Source organism: Castor canadensis, chromosome 3 (assembly GCF_047511655.1).
Source record: "Castor canadensis chromosome 3, mCasCan1.hap1v2, whole genome shotgun sequence".
NCBI lineage: Eukaryota > Metazoa > Chordata > Mammalia > Rodentia > Castoridae > Castor > Castor canadensis.
In genome coordinates, this window is record NC_133388.1 from 99798418 (window position 1) to 99825623 (window position 27206).

Here is a 27206-nt window from a genome sequence, read left to right on the forward strand (position 1 = left end):
AAAGGAAGTAAGCAAGCAAACAAATGTATTAATGCAAAGAAACAGTAATAACTGAGGTTCAAGTGGGTAGATAGGAGGTTCATTAAAGTGAGCAGAAGGGTCTCTGAGGTGCCATTGTTGACAAGCCAGGTAAATTTCCAGTGAAGTAATGTCCAAGGAGAAGACACAATAGGGAGAGTCCTATGCTTGGAAGAAGATGCTGTATGTCAGGAATGTGGATAAAGACCACAACATTTGGAAAATGGTGAAGGGGGGAAATGAAGGATGGAACAGCCTGATGATAGTAAGGTGTTCCCTTCTGCACCTGTTTCATCTGAGCTGCCCACTAAAAACACTCACACAGGTATCAAATATGCTGTGAGAATATCTGTCTCAGGGGGTGGGATCAACTGGTACTCAGGTACTCAATGTGGGGCTTAAATCACAGCATACTCCACCAGCACTTCACTGAGGTGGATGCATTTTGAACAGGTTTTCCAGCTGATCCCTATGCTATTAAAGTTTAGGAAGCATGAATTTAGAGATAAGAGTCAAAATCAGAGAAAGTGCTAAAGTTCTTCCTGGAGAGAATGACTTGGGAAAAAGAGAATTACAGATACTAATTGCCCTGAGGTCAGCATGATGGAGCAGTGGGACTGCACTGTGCTTGATCTTGCAGTACTTAGGCCAGACAGTGTGTCCCTAGCAAGAGCATGGGGGCTGTCTAGAGACTTGCTGTGACCATTACACCTCACAACATGGAAGCTGCAGCATTATTTCATATCTTAGCAACTTTCTTAAAATTAAGTTTTGTCTTTAAAATGTGAATCACTAGATAAAAAAGAACTCCTCAATTTCTGCTACTTATTTATGACAATAATTGTTATTCACTTGCTGGCTTGTGATTCATATCAAACTACATAGGCTATATGGCATAAATTCAGCAACATTTTTACATAAAAATTTTCTATGTGGTTTACTGATTTTATAGGAGGAATGAAAAATAATTAGGCTTTGGATGTCTATATTTTGTACTAAGAACAATAAATTCATGTTATGGAAGAGAAGTTTTGCATTTTGCTAAAATATGTACTCAATATGAATGGAAAATCTCATGTTTATGTACCATATTTCAGAGGATTTGTCTGATGGTCTAAACTCTTCAGCCACAATGATGGAATAAATGATTAAGAACAATCACATGGTAAGTTTTCCCTGATCTAATTACTTATGTCTGTGTGTGATATGATATACATTTATTCATATTTACATATATAAATATGTTATCTTATACATAAATACAAAGACACAAATACATACATAATTACATATAGAAACATTTTAAACATGCAAATGGTTTGCAAATTTTTGCTTGACTGTTGAGCATGAAAAGATAATTTCTCTGTTCCCATACCAAAAAAAAATAGTAGATGAGGGATAAAATCATCTGTTGGAAATAGATAAACGTTAAGTTCATATTCAAGTCACTGTCAGAGCCATCTCTTGTTATAGAATTTATGTAAAAATGTATCATGATTTTAAAAAGTGTTCATGAATCTTAATCACTGAGTGCAGTAACAACTTAATACTTAGTTTATCCTTCATTACAAAGTGATTCAAAGAAATGTGACTTGATTTGGCCTGTGACTCATGAAAATGAGAGCAAGATGTTAAAAGACTTATTGTAAAAATGCATAAAGACCAGTTCATAAACTACAACAGCACTCTGACCCACAACCTCTGCAGGAAATGGGCACTATTTTTAGCTCAGAATCTGTGGAGTCTTTACTCCAACAATAATAGGCCCAGAGGATCAGTACATGATTAACCAGTACAGGCATTCCTCATTTCAACTTAGCATCAACCAGAGAAAGCCAAATATGCTCCCCTGGCCTCTCCCATAGAGCACCCTCTACTCAGCCACCTCTTGCTTCTGTGCCATAGTCCTCCCATCATGGTACACATGCAGTCACCCCTGACTCTTTCACCAGTGCAGACATGTCCAAATTCTCTGCCTGCCACTAGTATATGTGAGGGGTCTGCCTCCCTTTCTAGAGCAAACTATGGATATATAGCCTTTGCTTTTCTGTTTGGGTGGGTTTTGTTTGTTTTAAATTTTGAATAAGTCAATTAGCTCTGTTTTTCTGACCTATAAAATAATGCATAGATGACTGACAAGATTATGAGGATTGGTTGATAGTGAGTACTAAGGTATGCAGAATCTCGAGGACCAGATGGCAAGCTATAGAAGTCAGTGACTTCTATTTCTTAATCAGTATTCTCGTTCTGATTCCTCCCTAATCCTGTCCAATTAGACATAACTTTAAGCATCTGTCAAAAAACTTCCTAAGTTCTTCTTTCTGCCACAGTGAGTGGTTTCAGAGGGTGCAATCCCTATTAGTTCTGTGAGCAAATTTAGTGAGACACACTGTAAGAGCCTTAAATTGATTGCGTCTACAATCTATATCCAGAGACTTGACTGATATGTTGGCAAAAATGGAGAGATAATGATCTAAAGAGAGCCAGGAAGTGTTAAAAACAGGTTATCCTTTCTAAGAAATGTTACCTTTTTCTGGCAGCACTGAGGTTTGAACTCAGGGCCTCATGTTTGCTAGGAAGGCACTCTTACCACTTGAGCCACTATATGGTTACTTTGACAAGTAAAAATAATGAAATGTTGGAATATTTTTCATATTAGGATTGGGTTTGCTCTGAGTTCTCTCAGTTTATTCTACTGATTTTCATAACTTAAATTCAAAATTTCCACTCAAGTAGCAGTAATGGGGTAATTCATATGGGCTGAGAAAGAATGGAAGAAAGACAGATTAGACCAACAATTTAGAGTCCTTCAAACATTCTGCTGTATTTGAACATAAGTTATGTTCTGAATTTTTTATTCCACTGTATAAAGTGCTTATTTTTCTATGTGTCAGTTTTGGCAGTCACATGCATAAAATCAAATATAAATACAGAATACTAATTGGTTCTAAGGTTTGAAATGCTGTGAGAGAGGTTAGTGTCTATGAATTGTGAGGCAAGAAATATTAAGACATCATTGTTCCAGAAAGTTCAAATCTCCCATATAAATGAGCAAAATCTGGAACACAAATGATTACCAGTTGGAGCTTCAATGCAAGGTGAGTATATTATTATAGAAGCAAAATAGTATTAAAATGTTTAATAAAAAGTAAGAAAAGTGAAACATGCAGATGAAGAATCTTATCATTTATGTCTAAAGGAAATATGCCCTATTGATCAAACTATGTTTTTGTAATTTTTTACCTTGTAACTATGGTTATAATTTATACTAAACCAACCAATGAGGCCAATAATAGCTCAGAGATAGACTGGTCTAAAGATTGTGTGAGAAGAGTTGTGTTGCATTTGCAATTTCAGTGCCATTGGAGTTGGCCTTGTGGAGATGTAATTTGCTGCATTGACCAGTGAAACCTTTGTCACCACGCTTACTGAGGAAACTGCAGCAGGAGTGCATGGGATTCAATCAAAGAGGACACAGCTATGACAAACACTCAGGAACTAGGCTCAGGATAAGAAATATGTTCAAATGAGAAGCCATGGAGTCAAAGAAAAATAAGGGGAAAAAGACTAGCAAAAGGAAGAAATGCTGATGTTTAAATACAGAATACAAAAGGATTTCACAGTACATAAACACTATGCTCAATCTACGTAAATTTGAATGTACAATTGAACATAGGAAAATAACTGATTTCTAATAAGAATCATAGACAATTATTGTTCTGGGCCTTTGCTATGTTAACGTTTTTTATAAAATACCAAGAAAAAGTGAAAAAAAAGCCATGGAGTGTTCACCACCTGTATCTTTAGGGGTGGCAGAATTATAAATGTATAAGTAATAGTTTGACATATTATATGTTATTAAATCTCTATTCAGTAGCTCAGCTTCAACCACTTTACTCAACATTTTGTATCCCATTGGTACCTCATAATTTTGCTTTTCCCAAAGCATGAATTTAAAGGGAAAAAAAGCTTGAGGTTTCACTGGTATAACATGAAATGTGTATTTAATATTTTTCCTTGTTAAATTGAAGTTGATGGATAGCTAATAGGGATAAAAAAAAGGTGTGAATTCTACTGTTCTGATTAAAGACAATGTGCCCAAACTAATTTTATTTAAATGAGTTTATTTATTTGGTAATCTGATTATTGTATCTGTTCCTATTTTACCTTCTTCTTGCACACATTATTCTCCTTTTTCTTTTATGGAACCTTGCTACTTCTTGCTTAATTCCCTTTTTATGGTCCTTTCTTTAGTTTATTCATTCATTATTGTTACTTATATCTTAATTTTTAACTTCATAGTTTAGTCTATTTTATTTTTACCATGTTATTTTCTTTGGTTACTGGTTGTAGCTGGTTTCAATTTTAATTGAATTTCTATCTTTGGTTAGTTCTTGGTGTTCTGGTGTCATTGCTTTTATGGTTTCTTTTATCCTCTCTAAGGATTGGACTGCAACAGCCTTCTCACTAAGAATACTCCTAAAATAAAGCTAGAAGAGACATCTATCCCCACATATGTACAAATTGCAACTAAGAAACATAAAAAATGTGGAAAATCAAGAAAATATGACTTTTCTAAAAGTTTACAATTCTTCAATAACTGAACCTAAAGATATCAAAGTGGCTGAAATGCAAAAAATTCAAAATTCTACTTTAAAAAATGATCAATTGCCTCAAAGAGGATTCAAATAAGCAAAGTAAATAGGTCAATTCAAAATCTTGATGAGAAATTCAGCAACTTGGATAAGAAATTCAGCAAAGAGCTAGAAATCCTGGAAAAACATTGTCAATCTTGGAAGAAAATCTCAATGAGTAAAACAAAAAAAACTCAATGGAAAGCATCAGTAGACTAATCCAATCAAAAGAAAGACTATCAAAGACTGAAAATGAGATTGAGGAACTATTACATTTAGACAGTAATAAGGAAAAAGAAATCAATCATAACTTCAGCATCCAAGACCTCAGTGATGTGATTAGGAGATCAAACTAGTGAATCTGTCATACTGATTCTGTTCACAATGAAATAAAATTAGAAATCAATGGAAGAGGAAGTATAAAATACAGGAAGAATGTACTTTTCAATTTTTAAATAGGTTGTTGAAGAATTAGGAAAGAAATTTGAAATTCCTAGAATCAAGAGAAAATGAAAGCACAATTGACCAGAATCAGCACAGTACAGCAAAGGGAGGTCTAAGGGAGAAGTTTGAAGCTGTGAGTGCTAACATTTAAAAAACAAAGCAATCTCACATAACCTGTGGATATACCTTGAGATTTTAGAAAAACAAGAGTAAGCCAAATCACAAATTATTAGATGGAAAGAACTTCTATAAATCAGGATGGAAATTAATGAAATGGAGACTGAAAAGAACAATAAAAAGGATCTGTGAAATCTCTTTTATTGGATAAAGAAACAAGACTGGCAAGGCCTTAGCAAAACTGACCAAAAGAAAGAGAAAGAAGAACCAAATTTATACATTTGGAAGAGAAAAAGAGATTTCATAACTCATATCACTGAAACCCAGAGAATCATTAAGGAATATTTTGAAAAGTTATATTTTAAAAAATTGGAGAATCTAAAAGAAATTAATAAATTGCTAGGCACATATAACTTGCCAAAATTGAAGCAAGAGGATATAAAAAACCAAAACAGGTCTATAATGAGCAAGGATATTGAAGCATTAATATGGAATCATTCAAAAAGAAAAATCAATGATCCGGTGGATTCATTACTGCATTCTGTCAGACATTGAAAGAAAAGCTAACATGAAAGTTGCTCAAATTATTCCATAAAATATAAAGGGTAAGAGGGCTTTCAAGCACATTCTAAGAAGCCAGTATTACCCTATTATCCAAACTGGAAAAGGATAACACAAAACAAAAAAAAAACCTAAAATCTGGATCAAATTCCCTGATAAACACAAGAATCCTTAATAAAACACTTACAAAATGAGCTCAACAATACAGTAACACATATACCTACTTTCATTCTAGAGATGCAAGCATGATTCAACAAACACAAATCAGTAAACACAATACAGAACATAAATAGAAAAGAGGACAGAACTTACATGATCATCTCAATAGATGTAGAAAAAGTCTTTGACGAAACTGTGTATCCCTTTATAATAAAATCCCTGAAGAAACAAAGAATAGAAGGATCATGGATACACATAATATAGGCCAACATAATAAATAGCCAATCTTGTACTGAATGACAAAAAATTAAAAGCACTTCTTCTAATATCAGGAATGAGGCAGGGGGGTCCACTCTTTTCACTCTTATTCCATATAGTGCTTGAATCTTTAGCCAGACCAAGAAGGCAAGGGAAATAAATACAAGTGATGTTAATAGGAAAGGAAGAAGTCAAATTATCTATATTTGCAGATGATATGATCCTGTACTTAAAATATGTTAAGAGCACTGTCAGAAAGTTCTTAGAACTAAGAAGTATATCCATTTAAAGAGATATAAACTTAACATACAAATTCACTGGCTTTTATATATACCAATAACAAACATGCCAAGAAAGAAATCAGGAAATCAATCCCATCACATAGTGTCAAAAAAAAAAAAAAAAAAACCCACACACACCTAGGAATAAACCTAAATAAGGAAATGAAATACCTCAATAATGAGAACTATAAAACACTGAAGAAAGAAATTGAAGAAGTCAGTAGAAGATGGATCCATGGTAAAAAGTCCAGCATGGTACTGGCATAGAGCTATGAAAAAGAATAGAGGACCCAGAAATACACCCTCACTTCTATAGCCATTTGATTCTTGACAAAGGTATCAAAAACAATCTCTTGAAAAAATGGTGTTGGAAAAATTGGTTATCCACATGTAGAAGACTGAATCTGGATTCCTATCTCTCACTCCATACCAAAATCATCTAAAAATGGATCAGCAACTTTCACATAGACCTGAAATTTTTAAACTCCCTAATGGAAAAAATAGGGAAAACACTTCAGGATATAGGCATTGGCAATGACTTTCTGAATAGAATTTCAATAGCTCAGGAAATAATTGCAGGAATTGGCAAACAGAATTGCATCAAACTAAAATGTTTCTGGACAGCAAAGGAAATAATTACCAGAACTAAAGTACGACCTGAGAAATGAGGAGAATCTTGGCTAGCTATTCATTAGACAAAGGATTAATATCAAGAAGATATAAAAACAAAAATAGTAAATAATAAAATTAAAAAGTTAAAAAGTATTGAACAGCTATCAAAAGAAGTACAAAAGGCAAATACTTACATTAAGAAATGTTCAGCATCCCATAAAGAGAGTACAAATTGAAACAACACTAAGATTGTATTTCAGAATGACAGTCAGAATGGCTGTCATTGAGATAACAAACAACAGATGCCAGTGAGGATGCAAATAGAAAGGAACCTTTTTATACCGTGGGTGGGAATGTCAATTAATGCAGCCACTATAGAAATCAATATGGATGTTCCTCAAAAAAACCTAAAAATAGAACTATCCTGTGATCCTGCTGTACCATTATGAAGTAATCTAAAGTCAGCATACAATAGAGACACTGCACACCCATGTTATATTATAGCAGTAATATTCACAGACTAGGTGCCCATCAAATTATATGTATATTGATACTATATGTAATATATATGATATAATATATGAGTTTTATTTAACCATAAAGAAGAAATTATGTTGTTTGCACAAAAATGGATGAAAATACTCAAGTTAAGAAAAATATGGCAGATTTAGAAAAAATACCACATTTTGTTTTATTTTGAAAATCTAGATTAAAAAAATAAACAAACATAAAAGTAGAAAAGGGACTATTTGAGAAGAGGCACAGGATCAGTGGAAAGGTAAGGAGGAGATACTGCAAGTTTGGTCCTTAAACTAAATGCCAATTCATAAATACAAGAGCAGGATTTGGAGAAAAACAAGGGTTCATCTATTAATTTGTCAAATAATTAAGGCCTACAGTGGACTATTACCCTGAAGAACTGCATTTGCTTTTCCAAGGGGATGGATGAGTTTTTAAGGGACAGAAAATGATCTTTGGGTTTTGGGGTCCACCTATCTCCTGGTTTAATGAGACCAGTCTCTGAATCTTTGAAAGCTGTAGATTCTGCTCTGCTAACAAATATTTCTTCCTTCCTGTGTACCAAAGATGTCCCAGCAGGTGTCAGAAGAATGTCAGTCTAGAACTCCCCAGAAAGGAAATGTAAGACAAGGGAAGGAAAACAACAAATAAAGGAAATAAATTTGTTAGTTGTACAAAGCAGGCTGGTTGATGAAATGATTTAGCAAATAGACTGAAACAACAGCTGTGAGTCTATTTAGATGTCTGTTCCTTTTAGAGTAGAAAGAGTGGAAAATGGAGAGGAGTGGATAGGGTCAAAGTACATTATATACATGTATGAAAATGTCGTATTGGAGCCTTTTATTTTGTATAATTACACTACCAAAAATTCAAACACTAAAGGAATGCTTTATGCCTCTTTAAATACACATTATATTATTGTAATTTACAGATGCAGTTGCTGTTCTATGCCCTGCTGTGGAGCCATGTGAAGAAAGATCTAATGCAAAAAATGCAAAATAATATTTGCGTTTCTAAACACCTTGCATTCTGTCATTGCAAACCTAGCTCAGGAAAACACAGGTTGTGGCAACGACTGCCATCAATGATTTCTTCAACATGAAATTATCCTATGTAACAGCTATGGAAGATGGATCAGAGTTAATTTCCTGGCTAAATATCCTTTCTTTGCCCCAAACATCAACCTGGTTTGATTCTTCATCTTCCATATAAATAACACTTGCTACCATGAAAGTAGCTGTCAGACGGAGTAGCATCTGATGACCCACTGACTAAATACTAGAAAAGAAAGACAGGTGAAGATTCGGGATAAAAAAATTTGGGACAAACAAATCAGTAGAATCATAACAGAGTGTTGCAATATTTATTCCCCCAAAGTAGTTAAGCTCAGACAATACATTTTGCTTTGTTTCACATGCACCTTCAGGTTTGCTATATTCAAACTCAATAGTGTTACAGAGCCATGTAAGTAGCATGATGAGTCTTAAACTTCCACCAAAAGTATAAGAGAAGAGAAAGGAAAATTTTCACCCAGTATGCTTCTAGACTGTCATAATCCATGCCCCTTAGGGTGCATCCTGTTTCATTCAGCTCTCCACACAAATGGATCTTACTTCTTTTCCATAGTTACTAAACATTGTCAGAAGTGATGACTTAACTTAGTAGATACAAGGCATCATCAGCCAGTTAATAATTAATTTCTCAAACTGTTAGTATTATCTGTACTATTTTCTGAGTTATATGGTTATAGGAAACAGGTTTCTGGGTCTAGAAATGACAGAAATGAGACTGAACCCAGAGTAATACCTGCAAGGATTCATTAGGACATCTGCTCAAGCTAGACACAAATCACAGTTCTGTATAAGAGCAAGTAAGACCAATGTCTCCACAAAAAGGATGAGGCAATGAATATAGGAAGGGCTCCCAAATATAGACTTCAACTTCAGATTTTCAGAGAAAGTCCAGTCCTGGCTACCCAATGTCAGATTCTCCTTGCAAAAATGTGATTTAAGCTAGGTATGGTAGCACATGTTTATAATCCTAACACTCAGGAGAATGGCGAATTTGGTTTAGCCTATGCTACATAGGAAGACCCTGTCTCAAATTTAAAAAAGAAAAAATGTGGAAGATTAAAAAGCAATATCTGAGCTCAGTTGTAGAAAGCTCAGGATAGAGTTTGAGGATATTGACCTCCTAAAATGCACTTATCTTAGGTACAAAAGAGACTATGTTTGGGTAAGTTTGTTACTTTGTAGACATGATTTGAAGTTGTAACTGTGGCCTTAACCCTTCCATGCTGCTCTCCAGCCTTGTAACTATTCCTCCACGCTGACATAGCAAATGGGCAGAAACATTTCTCATATCTCTGATGCCCACAAACTGTCTATCTTCCCAGTACTTTTACTTTCACTGGTTTTCCCCTGTGGAAGGCCTTATGTTCTCTCTAGATCTTACCCATCTTTTAAGACTCGGCTAACATCCCATCCAGATCTTTCATTTTTTTCCAGCAAATTTTTGTAGGCATAACCTCTGCTCTTAGGAAAGTAAGAAACCGATCACTCTGCTGGTGACAGCGACTTGAAACATCAGGTCCTGTGTCTAAGGGGTGTGGTGGGGAGTGTTCTGATGTGGAACATGAAGAGGTCCTAGTGAAGCTGAGGCTGGGGTCTCCAGCACGCACTGAGAACTGAGGGAGGGCAGTGCACAGGGGACCCATGTGGAGAAGGAGAGTTGTCACTGGGCTTCAGGAAACAGCCAAGGAATAAAGGTGGAGAAGAGGAACATAGGGCCCCTATTTAACACTAGAAATGACTGTCCAGAACACTAGAAGATTCTAGTGTTATAGATATCTTATGTATGTGAATCATTCAGTATTAGTATTAATACTAATTAGTCATTTTTTGTCTGGCTTACTTCTCTAAACTGAATGTCAAGATTAGCATTTGTCAAAAATGGAAGGAGTTTCTTCTTTTTCAAGGCTGTCTGTGTTCTTCTCTCTAGATCTTAACCATGTGCATGTACATGCCACATTTCTTTTACCTATTATCTTTTGGTGAACATTTGAGTTGCTTCTACTTTTTGGCTCTCCTGTAAATGGTGCTACAATAAATGAGGGTGTGCAATTATCTCCTAAATATCCTGTCTTCAATTCTTTTGAATATACATCTGTGGGATTGCTGAGTCACGTGGTTGTTCAATTTTTAATTCTTTGAGACCCCTCCATGCTGTTTGCTCTAATGTCTGAATCCATCTTGCATTCTTATTATCAGTATTTGTTGGTTCCAGTTTATCCACATCCTTGTCAACACTTAGTATTTTTTGATTTGTGACAGTGGTAATCCTCTCACATGTGAGGTGACCTCTCACTGTGGCTGTGATTTACCTTTCCCTGGTGATAGTTAGTGATGTTGGACATCTTCCCATAAATATTTGTGTACTTTTTCTTTGAAGAAATGACTATGCAAGTCCTCTGCTGACTTTTTAACCTCATGGTTGTTGTTCAGTTTCGTAGTTCATAAAACTTTCTGGATATTAACCTCATAATAGATATTTTATTTGCAAATCTATCCTGTAGTTCTGTAAGTCCCTGCTCACCCTGCTGGCGATGTCCTTTGCTGAAGAACAGCAGTTGATGTAGATGCAGTTACCTAGTTTTTATTTTAATGATTGTGTTTGTGGAGTCATATGCAAGGAATCACTGCCAGTATGTCATATAAAATGTCACCTATGATTTCCCCTATGTTTCCATTGGGTGTTCTGTAGTCGTGTGTCTTAAGTTTAAGATGTAAGTAAATTTTGAGTTAATTTTAAATTTTAAAAATAAATGGCAGAGGTCCAATTTCTTTCTTTTTTATGTGGACTATTATAGATCCTACCTTTTTTCCATGTGTAATCTTGGCACCCTCACCTAAGGTCATTTGACCATATATGCAAGTGTGTATTTCTGGAACCTCTGTGTTCTGTCTGACTGGGCTATATATCTGTATTATGCCAGTACTATACTGTTTTGGTTATTGTAGCAAGTTCTAAAACCATGGATTATGAAATCTCTAGCTTTTTTTTTTTCTTTTTCAAGATGGTTTTAGTTATTTGGGGTCCTTTGATAGTCTGTATAAATTTTAGGATATTTTTGCAGAAAATCCCAGTGATATCCAGGCTGGGGTTTCATTGACTATTTACATCAATTTTGCAGTTTGGGCATTGTAAAAATATTGCATTCTAATGCATGAAATTGGAAAGTCAATTCACGTGCTTGTATTTTCTTTAACTTTTTCATGAATATTTTGAAGTTTTCAGTGTGTAAGTCTTGTTTCCTTAAGTATTTCCTATTCATTTAATTCTCTATTATGGTATCATAAATGGAACTATTTCCTTAATTTCCTATTGATTGTTAATGTGTAGATGTGCGGGGGATGTTTTCAGATTGATTTTGAATTCTGTAGTATGGCTGAATTCATTCATTTGTTCTGAAAAGTTGGTTTTTTTTGGGTGTGTAAAACTTCAGTGTTTTCTACTTACCATCTAGGACATCATGTCATGTGACAAAAGTGGTACTTTTCCTGACTCCCTTACAATTTGGATATCCTTTGTTTTTCTTATTTAATTGCTCTAAGTAGGACTTCCAGTGTCATGCTCAGCAGAAAGAATGAGAGTAGGAATCTTTGCCTTGTTTCTAATCTTAGATTTTTTCCATTTAAATATGATGCCTGTGTTGAACTTTTCTTTCATGGCCTTTATTTATGTTCAAGTAATGGTATATTTTATTAATTGATTTTCATATACTAAACTATCCATTCATTCCAGGGTAAATCATGCTTGGTCTTGATCTATTTTCCTTCTAATGTGCTGCTGAATTTTGTTTGCTAGTACTTTCTTCGGATTTTGCATCAATATTTATTAGGGATATTGGTGTCTATTTGTCCCTTAGTAGTAGTATCTGTTTTATACAGTTTTATATCAAAGTAACACTGTTTTCAAAGTAAATGAGATAGAAACCATTCCCTCATTTTCAATATTTGGGGAGAATTTGAGAAGAATTTGTGTTAGTTCTTCTTTAACTATTTGGTATAATTCTTGAGTAAAGCCACTTATTCCTGGGAAGTTTTTGTTTTCTGAAAAAACTATAAATTTACTTGTGTCTTCTAGGTTATCTAAAATTATTGACATATTTGTATTATAAATATCAAATGTTGATTGCTGACAATTATTTTCATTTTGTAGCATCTGTTGCAGTATATTCTATTTCATTTATCATTTTTCTTTTAGTGCTATTTCTTTTTTCTGAGTTAGTTTAACTAAGGGTCTTCTAACTTTGTTGATCTTTTTAAAATGATCCCTTTTTTCTTAGTTTTACATTTTATTTATAGTCTCTATTTCATATGTCCATTCTAATTTGTATTATGACTTTTCTTCCACTAATGGAAGGCTTAGTTTTTCTGCTGAGTCCAGCTTTTCCTGCATTCTATATCTTTTCATATGCCATGTTAAGATTTTCATTTTTCTCAATGTAATTTCTACTTTCCCTTGTGATTTGACCATCAGTAATAAGAGTGTGCTCATATTTTTCATTCCTCTTCTTCCTCTGTATGCATAGTTTTAGTGCATGCAATTATATACCTGGTAGATTTCAACCTCCTTATGTTTGTTAAGGCTTGTCTGATGACCTAATATGTGATATACCCTTGAGAATGCTTTGTGCATTCATTGGAAAAAGAAGAGTGTGTGTGCTGCATCTGTTGGGTAAGGTGTTCTGTACATAGATATTGGATCTAATTGGTCTATAATGTTATTAAAATCTTCCATTTGTTTTTCTGCTGGTTTTCTACCCATTATTTAAAGTGGAGTATGAAAGCCTCTTATTATTCTGCTGTGTTTCCCTTCAGTTTTTCCATTGTTTGTTTCATATATCTGAATTTACCAATAATAGATTCATGTGTATTTATAATTCTTAGGTATCTTGAAAAATTAGCCCATATTGTCAGATCCTTCCTGATCTCTTATGACAGTTTTTTTTTCATAAACATCTATTTTGAATGATATAAGTATGGATACATTTAACTGTACTTTGTTACCATTTACATGCAATATCCTCTTCCATTCTTTTATGTTTGGCCTATATTTAAGTACAAAATATTTTGTTAACATCATAGAGTTGATTTTAATCCATCGATCTATTCTTTGGTTTTGAATAGAGAATTTAATCTATTTACACGTAAAATACTGATAGGAAAAGGCTGACAGGGAAGGACTAATTATTGTCATTTTTTAAAAATGGTATCAGTTCTAGTTGTTTCCCTCTTCTAATTTCTTACTCTCTCCCTTTGTGTTTCACTGAGATTTTGGAGTAGTAAGCTTTGATTCTCTTCTCATTTTCTTTTTTATATCTTCTATCTTTTCTTTGTGGTTGCCAAGTAGATTACATAAAACATCTTATAGGTATAAAACAATTTTAAATTGATAAAAATTTTAATCACACATAAAAACTTTGCACTTCTATATCTCCACATCAACACTTTTTGTGATTAATACTGCAAATTATATATTTTTATATTTGCTACTCATTAATGTAGTTGTATAGGTTATAATTATTTTTATTATTAGCACATAGTAGTTGTACAGGAAGATACATTGTGATCTTTACATATACACTTACGGTATATCTTAGTTTTATGCCTCCATTGTTCTCCCTCATTCCCTCTCTCCAGCTTTTTAGAAAAATTTGAATAAGCTTCATTCTTCCATTTTATATATGAATTAAAAATACCTATATTTACCCTCATTAACCATTCCTTAAGCCCTCTCCACTTTTATGCCTTCATCATTATCCATTCAATACCAGAATTAAAGGTAATTTACTAATCATCATTAAAATATGACAAGGTTCTATGCTTGTCTATATATTTATCTATATTCGTGGATTTGTGTTACTAAGATACTTTCATTTCCACCTGAATGATAGTAATGAACTCTTTTAGGCTTTTTTTTAATCTGACATGATCTTCCTTTCTCCCTCATTTTTTAAAGGTAGTTTTGACAAATATAGTTTTTTGTGGGAGTGGGGCTTGAACTCAGGGCCTTCAACTTGAGTCACTCCACCAGCCCTATTTTTGTGAAGGGTTTTTCAAGAGAGTGTCTATCAAACTAATTGCCTGGACTGCCTTTAAACCATGATCGTCCTTATCTCTGCCTCCTGAGTAGCTAGGATTACAGCTGTGAGCCTCCAGCACCCTGCATATAGTATTCATGTGGAAACCATGACCCTTGAGCACTTTTCTCCTGAGCTACACGACCAGCTCCTCAGTACTTATAACAAATCATCTCTTTCCCTCCTGATTAGTAATATTTCTGCTAAGAAATCCACTAATAACCTTATGGATGCTCATTTGGATAAGACCTGTCATTTTCCTTTTGCTGCTTTCAACATTCCTTGTGTCTGAGAGTAGCCCTTTTTTGGGCTTATCCTATTTTGGCTTTGGGGCTTCAAGAATCTGGGTGCATATCTCCCTCTCTAGATGTGGAAAGTTTTTAAACATCATGTATTTTTTAATAATCTCTCTGCCCACTTTTCCCTTTATTCTCCTTCTGAGACTCCTATAATATATATTTTGGTATGTTTGATCATCTTCCACTAAGTCATTCAAGGTTTTCTCACTTTTCATGTTTTCTCTCTTTCTGTCCCTCTGACAATAATTTCAAATGATCTGTCTGCAGGTTCACTAATTCTCTCCTCTCCTTGATCAAACCTGCTTATGAATTGCTTTAAACTCCTTTGGAGTTTTAATAAAGTCATATTCTTCAGCTTGAGAATTTGATTCTTTTTTATAATTTCTATCTCTTTGTTAACTTGTTTTTTTCATGTATTCTTTTACAGACTTTCTTTAGTCTCTACTTTTGTTTTCTGTACCTCTTTGAATGTCTTTATGACATTCTTTCTCAAATAATTAATAGATATCCATTTTCTAAGGTGATTTTTTTTGTTCCTATGATTAGACAGTTTTTTCCCCCTTTTTCCTTTTATTCTTCATTTTTGACTGTGCTGTGTACATTTGAACAAACATCTCCCCTCCAAGTCTGTAAAGACTATCTTTGTACAGAGGTAATCTTTCAATAGTCAGTCTTAAGATTTTCTAGTAATCTTTCAAGCCTTTAAGGGGATATATCTCCACTGGGCTTGTACATGTAGTTTCCAGTTTATATTCCATCCTTTGTGATGTCTTGATCTTTTAGTGTTTGCCTGCAGTGCTTCAGGTTTTCTGGGCCTATAAACAAACCTGAGAGGTCCTGTGTTTTCAGTAGCTGAAGCTGTCCAGATCTCCATGTAAGACAAGGCAGAAAGCTGCCCTTGGAGGGCTGCCTGAAAAGCCAGAATGCTGGATATACACTAAATTCTTCATTGTCCCTTCTAAGGGAGGAAAAATGTTGAGTGCATTCTACTGATTATACCAATGTGTTGTTCTTGGTTTTGCACTTACTTGAAATAGTGCAAATTTTAACCTTTTTTGGGGAAATTCATGAAGGCTTTTTGGAGCATGTATTATAGTTAAGCCAGTGTGTCTTTAGATATGAGGCTTCAAGCTTCCTCTTCAGCCATTTGCCTCAGAATCTGTCAATCTTTCTTCCTTGCAGAAAGGGATTAACACTTGGTTTTATACAAGAGGACACAGAGACACTTTACTAGGCTCCCAGGCTAGCAGTCTAAAATGGAGTGTGTGTACAAGGAGGGTGGATGTGCATATACCTTTAAGAACACCTCAATTTGTGCCAGACTGGCTTGAACTTTCAGCATGACACACCAGAGAATCACTCTATCCCACAGGTGGCTAACAGGAAGTAAGCTTCACCGGAACCTTCACATCAGGTACTAAATATATCTCAGTCTTCTTACTCATGAAATAAAAACTATAATGAAGGCAAGCCACAAACAAGGCACTAAATTTCTAATGTGTGCTAAGAAAATATAATAAAATTCCAAATCATTACACAAAACACTGCTACAAAACTGAAGTGATAAAAATCAGTTGTCTTTCTTCAAAGTCGTGCAGCATTTTCATCATCAAAGCATGGTAAAATTCATTAACCAAGCCTTCAATAGATCAGGATATTACAGAAAAGCTATGCAAGGAAAAAAGAAAAAAGCAATTTCACAAATAATTTAAAATAATCAATCACATCATTAAATACAGGTGTTTGCTGTGAAAATGACTTTCTTTAATGCCAAGTAAATTTAGAAAAATATAAATTAGCGATGTCTTAACACAAAAAATTTTAAAAATTACTCATAATTAATAGTTCACCATACTGGCATTTTATTTAGGTTAACATGAGGAGTAAAATAACATCATCCTATGTACCACAGTAGGAGAAGTAGTCATCATACAAACGTTTTTTTCCAACCACTGAGAAAATTATAGTCTTTCACAGAGAATGTTTTTATGGTATTCCAATAACTATCTCTATAGGGAGATACTTGAAGCATTTGAAAAAGTTTAAAAGTTCTCCAAAAAGGGAAGTTTTTCTCTCTGCTCTTCATTTCTCAAGGAACTACAATAGGAAAATAAGCAAATGTTTAATACTCACTATTATTTAAAAGTGCACTAAGTAAAAACTTGATTACTGACCTGGTATTAGAATGTGAAGAATCTTACCTTAAAATTTTTATAGAATAATGGCCAAGTTTTTCATTAAATAGATGGTTAAACTGTACAAAACTGGGAAAATTTATTTTTAAATGCTTTTGATTCAATAACATTGCTTCAGTAATATTTAGGCATTAGAATTTGTAAACTGTATTGCTTCTTCAGGATTATAGACTTAGCTGTCTCTCAGCAATCTTCTTGAATCTTTAGGCTCTAATAAAAGTTGATATTACAATGACCTAAGATCCATACTCACAGAGATGGGCTTTAAACTGAATCTGGAACTTTCTCAACATCTCCACTTGGATGGTCCATAGAACCTTCAAAAGTCTTTTGTCCCTATTTACAATCCCAGGATCCTGAAGGAAGAGCTTCTTAAACACACAGACACACACACACACACACACACACAAACACACTTTCATCAGTGTTGAAAAACAAAAACCAAACAATGAAATAACAACAAAACCCACAATTCTTGCTGGTTCTGCCTCCAACATTTTGCCACTTCACTCTCATTGCTCAATTTAAGTCCTCCAGATTGTTGGTCAAGGAAATTTCAACATGTCATCATTAGTTCTGTGCTACTTTACCATCCTCCTTTGACCTACTTGTAGGTAAACAACTTAGCCACATAATTCCCAAATGAGGTCAAGTAAGGAATCAATACTCATCAGCAAACATGGCTTTTCAGTACTGTTTCAAAATGTCTTTCTCAATATCAGTTCACCTGCACTCCCATCCTATCTCCTCACAGTCACAGGAGACAGAGAAGTGTTTTGTGTGGCTTCCATATGGCTTCCTGTTTAGCTATCTACTGCATCCTTAATCTAATAGAACCTCTATGAACTGTTACTTATTGTAGTTGTTGGTGTAAGTGTGTGTTTACTATTTGTAGAAATTCAATTGTACATTTCTTTCATTACTTGAGGCTGAAAATATTATTGAAGGAGTTGTCTAACTTTCTATAAAATTATCTTTTATTTATTTATTTGCTTATTTATTATTTTAGCAGTCCTGGGTCTTGAAATCAGAGCCTCAGGCTTCTTAAGCAGGTGCTGTACCACATGAGCCACTCTGCCACCTCTTTGCTTCAGGTAATTTTAAGATAGAGTCTCATTTTATGCCCAGGTTCTCTTGGACCCTGAGACTCCTGTTTGTGCTTCCCAGCATAGCTGGGGTGATATGCATGCCACCATGCCCAGCCAATAAATGAGATGAGGTCTCATGAACTTTTTGCCTGGCTTGGCCCCAAACCACAATCCTCTTGGAGAGCTAGGATAATAAACTTGGGCCTGAATGCCTGGTCATGATCTTCCATTTACATTGATTTTCAACAGAAGAACAGATATTTTTTAAATTTCTGAGAATAATGATAGGATGGGGAAAGTAACTAGACTTAAGAACAAACTGCTTCCTACATATCAAGAGAAATATTCAGGACACAGAATGGGGTCAATGTGGTTAATATTTGAGGAAAAAATGACAAAACAAGAATTTTCTAAAGCAAAAAAGAGTGGAGGATATCTTCTAATTTTTCATGGTCAAGAAGCAGTATTGAAATTGGGTTTATATATTGCTGTCACTGTAAATTTCCATTGTTTTCTCCAAATGATTGAACTTAAGTGTTGATCAAGGGAAACGAGCTATGAGAAGAAAATTATCTTTTCCTCAACCATCACAAATACCATGCCTGAGATCCATGTAACAAAAGGTAGATAGACTAGAGAAAAATATAAGAAACATATACATCAATATTTTATATGACATGGGAACCTTCAGAAATAAAAAAAATGTATTTTTATTCTAAGTTAGATGAAAGAATTAATCATTATGGATAAACATAGTTGGGCAAAAAGATATGCTATAACAGTAATAAATTTCAGCAGTGGGACCAAGCAAGGTCTTTTCAAGTGGATTTTGTGTCTCTGTATGACATTCTTTCTCCCCATATTTGGGGAGGACACCTGGCACAAGTGGAACATCAAGTGGAAGGAAAGAGACCAGAGACTTTCCTAGGTTTTAGGGCTTGCTTTGGAGGAGACAAATTCTAATTCTTTTGACCTGATTTTGGTAAAAACATATAGAGTAGGCAGGTAGAAAGGAACTAATAACACAAACACCAATGAGAAGGTGCCACTGTACATTGTGATACATTTTGCCAAATATTCTAATCCACAATAACTCTGTAGTTACAGTTGGCCAAGAAGTTGGTTACTTCTTGGTACAGTGGTCAACAATCTCAATAGTGATTTTCTCAACTCCAAAGGATAGCCAGAGGTATAATTTATATTTCATTGTAGTAGTGTTCTCATGTATATACTTGCCCTCAAATTGACATCATGAATCTGAGGATACCTTATTAGGAAAACCACTCCCTGTTCCACAGTTCCAAATGCCTTATCATTCACTGGGAAACCCGACAATTACATTCACATCCTCAGTACAATCCTTAAATACAATCTGTAAAAATGCCCACAACTTGGGTACTCTACACATATAACTGCTTGGTCAAGGTGCTGGCCCTCAGGTCTCTATGGGGGTGTGGTATCAAATTGCAATCACTTCTAATTCAGTAAAATATAGCTTTTGTTTAAATAAGTGTGCTCTGTTAAAATTCCTTTATATGTCTGTCCTGGAATTCTTTATTAGATAAGATCAAGAACCTGCCATTTTTCTTCCCTAACAGAAAGGAGAATGAGAGGTAGGAAAGGTGGAGGAAACCAGAAACACCTTGCTTTTGAGAACCTTGCATCTTTAAACTTGAAATACTCAGCATGCCAAAGAGCCACACTTGAAATACCATGTTTGCAGCCCCATCATTACCAAAATGTCTTGAATCAACCTCACTCCCTGGACCTGCTTTGTAATTGGCTTGAAGTAAGGTGCTATTAGCCTGTCATGCCCAGAAATCTAAGGGTTGTAAGGCTAAGGTGTAACTCTTTAAATCTTTTTCTGAGAATTTGTATTTCTTAAAAGAATGAAGAAATTACTGGCATTATATTTTACTCCCTTCTCTGATAATCATCACTAGAGCTTCTTCTTAAAATTTATAACATATAAATCTAAGATAGTAGAAAGAAACAACATATTACTTGTATTTGACAAACTGACAGGCTAAGAGAGAATGTGGTTAAATTAAATGATAAAATAATGTTATCTACTGCTCATTCATGAGCAACAATTTTATTGATTTAATATTAGCAGGGAGACATGTATCCTCAATTCATTGTAAGACAGGAATTTACGATTACAAAACATATATGTGGCATGCACAATACATGATATGCCAAGAATACACATTACCTAATATAATTTTCACAGAGCCTTGAAGTGAGTAACAGTCAAAAGGCATTTTTCAGAAAAAGGTAAAACCAGTAACTTGTTTAAGAATTTGAGATAACCATGCAGATATAACCTATTCAATAGAAAAGTAAAAGCAGCACAAATTTATGAAGTAAAATAATTTTAAGACAAAATGAAAATATACTGAAATTGTTCTTCCCCAAGTGGAGGAAGTTAATTAATGTCTTTGTCAGGCAAGACACAATTTGCATATCTTTGTATACTGAAATGCAAAGCTTTGTAAAAATCACTCAAGGCTACGAAAAGGTAAAAATCTGATAAACCTGAAGGATGGGCTCTGTACAATACAGTTTTCCATTTAAGGAAAATAGTTCTTTCTATATAACTAATTTATGATTGTAGAGGGAGAAATCTACATTGTATTTACTCCTTAGAGTAAATTATTCATCACATGACTTACACAGATGCTTCAAGTGACAATTGAGTACATCATCTCTTTTTGGTTAGGTTTTTTCCCCCCTGTGGTGACAATATGAAGTGGTTTTTATAGAATTAATAAAATGTATACCCTTATATGTAATATTATTTTTTATATAATTGTAAACATTGATGTAAATAATTTTGTAACTCTTCCTCTTTTCTAAGGAATATTTATAGAAAATAATTGAGGAAAACTATTTAAAAGTAGAATATTTTCTACTTAGGTGAAAATAGGCAGTTTATCATTACATATTTAAACATGGGACAGATCCATTCAAGGAATTATTTCATAATACATCAGTCTGTTATAACTCGGGGTAACGCTAGACTTGGAGTCAAGAATTTGTATTTATTTTTAGCTATGGCATCACCTGGATTGGGGAAGGTAGGAAAACCTGTTTTAATATGGCTCAGGTTAATAAACTAAATTAAATAATTAAATGATAAATTAATTATGTTGTTTCTAAGTTTCTTCTAGTTTTATTATTGTACTCATATTTTAAAATAGTATTATCACTCTATAATTTTATTTTTGAGGGACAATTCTGCCAAAAGGTAAAATAATGACTCTTAAATAGGTATAAAATAAACACATGTTCAGGATTTTATTTAAGCAATAATGAAGATCCCATGTACCCTACATGTACATTCCTCAGTTTTTAATATCTTGCATTACTAAGGTACATTATCCTACAAAAAAGAAACAGCATAAATATGTTACTATTAAGATACATTGCCCAGTGGCAGCACCTTATGCTTATAATCTAGTCACTTGTGAGGCTGCATTCAGGAGAATCATGGTTGAGGCCATTGGAAGCAAATAGTTCCTGAGATTCTACCTCCAAACATAACCAGAGCAAAATAGATTGGAGGTATGGCTCAAGCAGTAGAGCACCTGCTTTGCCGTGAGTTCAAAGTAAAAGATAAATTACTATAAAGGCCATACTTTATTGAGATTTTCTTGATTTGTCCTTTTTAAGTAATAGGATTCCATCCAAGGTACCATATTACATTGATGCACCATATATGCTGGCTCCTCCTTGCTGTTACAGTTTCTCAGATTTTTCCTGTTATTTATGACTTTGACATTTTGAGGATCACAGGTTGGGTATTTTGTAATATGTCCTTCAGTTTGGGTTTGTCTGATGTTTTTCCTCACAGGAAGATTTATTAATGTTTGGAAGAAGGTCACAGACGCAAAATGCCATCCTCATCACACTGTGTCCTGGGCACACACTACCAACAAGTCCTCTTGCTGTTCATGCTACATTTGATTACTTGGATGAGTCCATGTCTGTCAGGTTTTTCCACTCTGGCGTCGTTCTTTCCATCCTCTCATTTCTGTACTCTGCTCTTTGGAAGAGAGTTACTATAAGCAGTACACACCTAAGGAGTTGGGATATATGTCCCACTTATTTAGAGGTAGAATCAATAGCAAACATTTGTTAATATCCTAAACATATGTCTCTTCTTCTCTATTTGTTTATTTACTAAGTTAATCATTTATATCAGTGTGGTGACTCATGGATATTGTTTCATAATTTAGATTATATTCCAATATTTCATTTTTATTTTGTGTTTCAGATTATTCCTGTTCAGGGCATCAAGATTCCCTTTAATATACTTTCCTCATTGTATATGGTTATTTTCTATTTTTCTTTTGTTGTTATGTTTGTTTTATACTTCTCTACTTTCTTAAACTGCCTGAGGCTTCTTTCTTCCTTAATGGGTTCAAATTCTTTTTTTTACAAGAATCTTACCGGAAAGCAAGATTGGGTGCTGGATATGTTCATGTTTACTAGATGTCATTGCTTCAAGGCCCTCTCAGCTCAAAGCTGGGACATGTATACTATCTACATACCTATCTATAATTATTATATATCTAACTATTAGTATATATAGTAAGAAAATATGAGTTTATTCTCATGTCTATAACTTTAATCCAGGGCACATGGCTTACTTGGCCTTTCCACCTTCTCCCAACTTGCTTAGCTATAATTTCCACTGCAACAGAAAAGAACCTGCCATCCATCACACCTACATTTAGTTGTTCAGTCCTAGGATACATGTACTGTTCTTGTCAGCATGTTCCTGTGAGGAACAACCTTATCAACTGGTGTGTAGCATTTACATAAAGCTCCATTTGTCTTTACTATTACAATTTCCAGTCATTTCCACCATTGCCTAATTCTGCACTACTTTTTTGCCCAGTCACTTCAGAGAGGTTATGAGCTACAGTTGTAATTTCATTGCATTATTTTGACAGAACCTGTGTTCTATCATGGGTCACTTGCACCTCTAGTTGATATTTTTACATTTCCATAAATTAAAATTCACTTTTATGCTGTAAAATTCCATGGGGCCTATATAATTTATAATGTCATATACACATCATATAATTCTATGCAGAGTAGTTTCAGGTCGCTAAAAAAATCATCTGTTTACCTAGCTAAGCCTCTTATTTCCCTAAATTTCCAGTAGCTACTGACCTGTTTTCCATCTCTTTACCTTTGCTCTTTCTACAATGTAGCATTAATGGAAACATGCAGCATGAAGCCTTCTCACATTGGCTTCTTTCACTGAACAGTCTGAAGTTCAGATTCTTCCCATGACTCTTTGTGGTATAACGACTGCTTTTTAGTGCTGAATAATATTTTGTTATGTGGAAGAACCTGTGTATTTACTCAATCATCTACTGAAGAAGATATTGGAAAAGATTATGAATGAGGTAGTCATAAATATTTTGTCCAAATTTGTATGTGGATATAATTTTCCAATGTTTTGGAGAAATATCCTTTTGTATTATTAGTTTTGATACTAAGATTATACTGAGCTTCTTGAGAGACAGCAAAACTGACTTTCAAAGTGGTTATTCCACATGGCATTCCTACCAGCAATAAGTGAGAATTGCTGTTCATACACATCCTTGTCAGATACTGATTTTGTTAATTATTTAAAAATATTTGTCATTTTAATAGGTGCACAGTTGCATCCTAATAATGTTTTAGTTTGCAATTTTCTTTTTTTTATTGTTTTATTACTCATATGTGCATACAAGGCTTCGGTCATTTCTCACCCCTGCCCCCACCACCTCCCTTACCACCCACTCCGCCCCCTCCCTCTCCCCCCCACCCCCTCAATACCCAGCAGAAACTATTTTGCCCTTATTTCTAATTTTGTTGTAGAGAGAGTATAAGCAATAATAGGAAGAAACAAGGGTTTTTGCTGGTTGAGATAAGGATAGCTATACAGGGAGTTGACTCACATTAATTTCCTGTGTGTGTGTGTTACCTTCTAGGTTAATTCTTTTTGATCTCACCTTTTCTCTAGTTCCTGGTCCCCTTTTCCTATTGACCTCAGTTGCTTTTAAGGTATCTGCTTTAGCTTCTCTGCGTTAAGGGCAACAAATGCTAGCTAATTTTTTAGGTGTCTTACCTATCCTCACCCCTCCCTTGTGTGCTCTCGCTTTTATCATGTGCTCAAAGTCCAGTCCCCTTGTTGTGTTTGCACTTGATCTAATGTCCACATATACACAGTGTAAGAGGGTTCCTTTTCCCCTGCATCCTTGCCAACACCTGTTGGTGGTGGTGTTGCTAGTGATGGCTACTCTAACAGGGGTGAGGTGGAATCTTAGTGTGGTTTTAATTTGCATTTCCTTTATTGCTAGAGATGGTGAGCATTTTTCATGTGTTTTTTGGCCATTTGAATTTCTTTTTGAGAAACTTATGTTTAGTTCACTTGCCCACTTCTTTATTGGTTCATTAGTTTTAGGAGAATTTAGTTTTATAAGTTCCCTATATATTCTGGTTGTTTATTGCGGCACTATTCACAACAGCCAAATTATGGAAACAGCCAAGATGCCCCACCACTGACGAATGGATTAAGAACATGTGGTATCTATACACAATGGAATTTTATGCAGCCATGAAGAAGAAAGAAATGTTATCATTCGCTGGTAAATGGATGGAATTAGTTTGCAATTTTCTAATAACATTTTTATTTGCAATTCTATAATACAAATGCTATGTAGTGTCTTTTCATTTGCAATCTATATATCCTCTTTGGTAAAATGGAAAATCATGTTATTTATATTATTTCCTGTTATAATAGAATTGTTTGTTTTTATTGTGTATCGAGTTTTTCTATCTTAAATACATGTCTTTTGCCATATAGATAATTTGTAAATATTTTCTCTCAGAAAGAACCTCATCCTTTCACTCTATTAGTATCTTTCTTTGTATCAAAGTTATAATTTTAATGAAATCCAGTGCATCAAAATTTTTCCCTTTATAAATTGTGCTTTGTTGTTTTAGCTAAAAATCTAAGGTCACCTGAACCTTTTCTTACATTTTTCCAAGTTCTATAATCTGTACATTATGTTTAAGTCTAAAATCAATTTAGAATTAATTCTCATATGTGCCATAAAGTTTAACTCTAAGGTCATTTTTGTACATTTGTATGTTCAAGTGCTCAACACCATTTGTTGAAAATATTATATTCATTGAATTACTTTTGTGTTTTTCTCAAAAAAATCAGTTGACAAAATTTGTTTCATTCTGTTTCTGAGTCCCTATTCTGCTTCATCACATCTATTAACCATTATGTCTATTAACTTATGAGTGCACACATTGTTTACATATGTCTATAGTACGTGATGTGTGGGAGACTGAGAGATTGACTTAAACAGGTAAATCTTTCCTTTAATTCAAAACCAATTATCTAGCAGCTTAGACTAATTTATTGCATGCAGGATAAGCCTCTAAAGTTTGTCTCCTCATTAAAGAGTGACATTTGAGATAAATACAATTATTTCCTAGGGCCATGCTGCACTGAGTGAAATAAACAGTAATTTAAAAGCAAAACTGGAAAATGTTTTATTTCACAGAAAGATTATATTGTACAATAACTTAGTAAATTCAGGGAAGAATTTTTCAGAAAAGAGCAAAAACTGGCAGGAAATAAAGATATAAAATGTTATTCACTTAGTAGAATTTTTGGAAATTTTTCTATAGGTGCTAATGTCATGGAGTTCTTCAGGGATATTAAGAATGATATTTCAGTTTATCAGGGATCTTACAGAATAGTAGAATTATGTTTGACAGTTTTGACTGTGGAAAGATCTAAGCACTGCAGTCTCCTCTGGAGGTGGTGCTCGAGGCTGATGTCATGCTTCTTTGGGCTGAGGATGCTCACAACAGACAATGAGAATGGCTGCATAGTGAGTTCAGCTGTCCTCACATTCAGGTCCTCTGATAGTTGGCAAAAGAATGGCTGTGGTTGTCAGGTGTTCTTAAAACTCTGACAGATAATGGGGATCTGGAAAAGATGTCATTGATGGATAGCAGCTAAATAACATAGCAAGAAGACTCTATCTTCAAGCAACCAGCCAGATAAAAGTTATCTGCTGATTAGAAACTCTATGCCTTAGCCACGCACTGTGGCCCAAATCTGTAATCCTAGTTAATTGGGAGGTTGAGATTATGACAATCATGTTCCCAGTACAGCCCAGGAAAAAAAGTACATGAGACACCATAACAACAGAAAAAACTGGAGGTGGTGGAATGTACCTGTCACTGCCATTACTGTGGGAAGCATAAAACAAAAGGATCACAGTCTAGGCCAGCCTGGACAAAAACCAAGACCCAATCTCAAAAATAACGAGAGCAAAAAATACTGAATACTTGGATCTAGTCACAAATACTTTGTGACTAGAAAGCACAAAGCCCTGATTTTAAATCTTACCAATGCCAAAAAAAAAAAAAAAAACCAAAAATTAAAAAAGCAAAAGAAAGAAACCTGTGCTTTATCTTCCAGCCTATTTTTTTAAAGTCATCTACTATGGAAGGGACATTTAACATATAGTTAATGACTGTGGTCTGGTTGGCTGAAGTTCATAACCAAAATCTGCATGTCATTGTTAGTGATGCCCCTTTTTACTTTCAAAGTTATTCTCATGTAGATGGAAAAGGATATGGGTGGCTATACCTCCCACATTTTCAACTGACTATGTTTTCAAGTTGTCACTTAACTTCTTTCCTTGATCAAAAATGAAAGAAATAAAAATGAAGAAAACTGATTTGGATTTCTGCTTTTTCAAAAATATTTGTTTTTGCAAAAATATTTCTGTTGTATGAAAAGCACCATGGGGAGACAGGGAATTCTAATAGTGTGTATTCTCTCTA